This window comes from Hemiscyllium ocellatum, chromosome 35 (genome assembly GCF_020745735.1).
Source record: "Hemiscyllium ocellatum isolate sHemOce1 chromosome 35, sHemOce1.pat.X.cur, whole genome shotgun sequence".
Classification (NCBI taxonomy): Eukaryota; Metazoa; Chordata; class Chondrichthyes; order Orectolobiformes; family Hemiscylliidae; genus Hemiscyllium; species Hemiscyllium ocellatum.
Window position 1 is genome coordinate 11,875,627 of NC_083435.1, and position 2,933 is coordinate 11,878,559.

Below are 2,933 nucleotides of genomic sequence, written 5' to 3' on the forward strand. Positions count from 1 at the left end.
CCTAATTTCTTCCTTAATTTCTCTCCTAGCTCGATTTTCGAAGATTATTCAGACTTTCAGTACACCATGTTACTAACCACAGGAAAGGAAGAACAAAACTGTTGTGAAAATATTTTCTAATTCACAGATTGGGGAAAAAAAGACGAAATGGGAGGAGCCATTTACCGCTCACAAAAGGTGGGAAACAAGATATCGAGTGAATGCCATAGCATTGTACTCATTTTGTTTTGTGTGAGACATGCTTCCTGTTAAAGTCTGCACTGGGAGAAAAGCTGTGAAAATATCCTCATGTTAAGCAACTGAATTACATCCCCAGAGATTTCAGGTGAAATTCACCAACGTTCCCGCCAATAGAATTTCAGGTAATCCTCCCAAATGCAACTAGGGAAGGCCAGAAATACTGACCCAGCCAGCAACGCTCATATCACCCAAGTGAAGGAAAGGCTGGCACAGACACACTGGCCCAGGTAAATACTCTTCAACTCAAAAACTGTTAACAGATGTGTTTACACTTATTTGCGTCCTAGCAACAAGAAGTGAAAGCACCACTTTATTAATATCCTTGTTGCTAGTACTGGAGTGAAAAACAAACGAAACAGCATTTGATTGATTGTTTAAACAATAAACAAGATGAATTTGTATTTGAGATTTTATTGATAGGGCTCAGGTTATCTGATCCCCAAAGTTGGTGCAGCCATTCTCCATTCCCCTCCCACTCATTCTTACAAACACGCCCGATGCATTCCCGGGCTGATCCTGGCAAATATTAAAGCTAAAACTCCAGCCCAGGCAAGAAACAGATTTCTTTGGAAAAGTGGACTCCCACATCATGGTGATGGGACCGCACATTCAAACAGACGGAGAAACCGATTTTTATCATAAATACATTGCCGCCAACAATAGAATACACCTGAAGTTTGAAGAGCAGATTTGGAGACCGCTTTGCGGGACAACTATATAGTGTTTAAGTTTCCAGCTGTCTGCTACTTCAACACAATGTAGACAAGCAGGAAACTGGAGGAACACAAAAAGTCAGGCAGCATCATGAGATGGAGAAGTAAATGTTTCGAGTATAACCTTTCTTCAGGAATGAAGGTTGTGGTTTGGGGAGCTGCAGATAAAGAGATTGGGGGGAGGGGGTTGGCTGGAGAGAGGGGAGGAATGATAAATAAACCTCCCCTGCAACCGTAAAAGATACAAAACCTGATGGCACTCCACGCCACTCTCTTCCATCAAGAACCCAAAAAAAGCCATTCCAGGTGAAACAGACCTGCCTCTCCTCCAACCCAGTTACTGCATCTGGTGCTCCCGATGTGGTCCTTTACATCAGTGAAACAAACGTAAACGAAGAGAATGTTTAGCCGATCATCTCAGCTGAGCTCAGACGGCTTTTGCCAGGAACGTCAAACATTCGGATGCTGCCTGACCTGCTGTGCTTTTCCAGCACCACTCTAATCTAGACTCTGATTTCCAGCATCTGCAGTCCTCACTTTTGCCTCATATTTCAGCTGTCTCCATCCCAAACAGTCCAATTCGGCAAGAGGTTATGTGTAGAAAGAAATCTTATGACTATTAGAGGAAAATTGATATTCGAAGCTGTTCAAAGTCAGATGGTGTGATTATCATTCCTGGGCCAGTGTCCTAGAGCAGGGGTCCATCTGTCAGAGGAACCTGCAAATAGAATTACATAGAACATAGAAAAATACAACGCAGTACAGGCCCTTCGGCCCTCGATGTTGCGCCGATCCAAGCCCACCTAACCTACACTAGCCCACTTTCCTCCATATGCCTATCCAATGCCCGTTTCAATGCCCATAACGAGGGAGAGTCCACCACTGTTACTGGCAGGGCATTCCATGAGCTCAAAAGAATCTACCGCTGACATCAGTCTTATACCTACCACCCCTTAATTTAAAGCTATGCCCCCTCGTAATAGCTGACTCCATACGTGGAAAAAGGTTCTCATGGTCAACCCTATCTAAACCCCTAATCATCTTGTACACCTCTATCAAGTCACCCCTAAACCTTCTTTTCTCCAATGAAAACAGCCCAAGTGCCTCAGCCTTTCCTCATATGATCTTCCTACCATACCAGGCAACATCCTGGTAAACCTCCTCTGCACCCGTTCCAGTGCCTCCATATCCTTCCTATAGTATGGCGACCAAAACTGCACACAAAACTCCAGATGCGGCCGCACCAGAGTCTTATACAACTGCAACATGACCTCAGGACCCCGGAACTCAATTCCTCTACCAATAAAAGCCAGTACGCCATATGCCTTCTTCATAGCACTATTTACCTGGGTGGCAACTTTCAGAGATCTGTGTACATGGACACCAAGATCCCTCTGCTCATCCACACTACCAAGTACCCGACCACTAGCCCAGTACTCCATCTTCTTGTTACTCTTATCAAAGTGAATCACTTCACACTTAGTTACATTGAACTCCATTTGCCACCTTTCTGCCCAACTCTGCAGCTTATCTATATCCCGCTGTAACCTGCCACATCCTTCCTCACTGTCAACAACTCCACCGACTTTCGTATCATCCGCAAACTTGCTCACCCAACCTTCTAGCCCCTCCTCCAGGTCATTTATCAAAATGACAAACAGCAATGGTCCCAAAACAGATCCTTGTGGAACACCGCTGGTAACTGCACTTCAAGATGAACCATTACCATCAACTACTACCCTCTGTCTTCTTCCAGCCAGCCAATTCCTAATCCAAACCTCCAACTCACCCTCAATGCCATACCTCCGTAATTTTTGCAGTAGCCTCCATGGGGAACCTTATCAAACGCCTTACTAAAATCCATATACACCACATCTACCGCTTTACCCTCGTCCACCTCCTTAGTCACCTTCTCAAAGAATTCAATAAGGTTTGTGAGGCACGACCTGCCCTTCACAAAACCATGCTGACTATCCTTGA